The following is a 663-nucleotide window of genomic DNA, read 5'->3' as shown; positions in this document are numbered from 1 at the left end:
GAATGACCTGTGGTTATGGCCATGACTTTGCTACCGTACGGTCTCCAGAAGTGGCGGACGGGGGGTTAACACTCCATTTTGACTGTAGTGACGGTCAGAAACTACGTGAATACATGTAGGAGTCTCAACAGACAAAGGCCCCAGAGTTATACGAGTCAACAGCACTAACAATTAGGGCAATGTGTCACAAACTACAGACCAACAGACTGCCGAAACCCGGGATCGAACCAGGGACCTTTAGATCTTCAGTCTAACGCTCTCCCAACTGAGCTATTTCAGCATATATGTGGCAAATATGGAGGCTACAACTTCAAAAACACAATAACATTTCTAAGCATCCAACCCATTCTAGGCATCAAAAAGTAGTCCTCTTCCACTGGAGTGCAAGGAAGAGACAGAGCCTGTGAAATGCCCTCCCAGACATCCCTAATAGGGGTTGGAGAAGATCTTATGAGTTCCAGGCCAACTATTTTTGATGCACAAAGGCCTGTAGTAATAAGTGCATTTGAGAGAAATGCCCCAATGACTGCTGATTCTGCATCTATGAGTGCAGTATCTGAATGACCTGTGGTTATGGCCGTGACTTTGCTACCGTACGGTCTCCAGAAGTGGCGGACGGGGGGTTAACACTCCATTTTGACTGTAGTGACGGTCAGAAACTAC

General features: G+C 46.8%; 1 non-coding gene across 1 annotated transcript; it reads right to left on the bottom strand.

Moving 5' to 3' along the window:
- Nucleotides 1–207: 207 nt before the first annotated feature.
- trnaf-gaa (transfer RNA phenylalanine (anticodon GAA)) lies at nt 208–280 on the bottom strand. The gene has a single exon. It is a non-coding gene; the product is annotated as a tRNA-Phe (tRNA).
- Between the last annotated feature and the right edge of the window lie 383 nt (nt 281–663).

Source organism: Seriola lalandi, unplaced genomic scaffold (assembly GCF_002814215.2).
Source record: "Seriola lalandi dorsalis isolate HSWRI2012SDOR001 ecotype SW California unplaced genomic scaffold, Sedor1 jcf7180002052238, whole genome shotgun sequence".
In the NCBI taxonomy this organism is placed as follows: Eukaryota; Metazoa; Chordata; class Actinopteri; order Carangiformes; family Carangidae; genus Seriola; species Seriola lalandi.
Note: the sequence above shows the minus strand (reverse complement) of the source record. Positions and strands in the feature narration are given on the sequence as shown.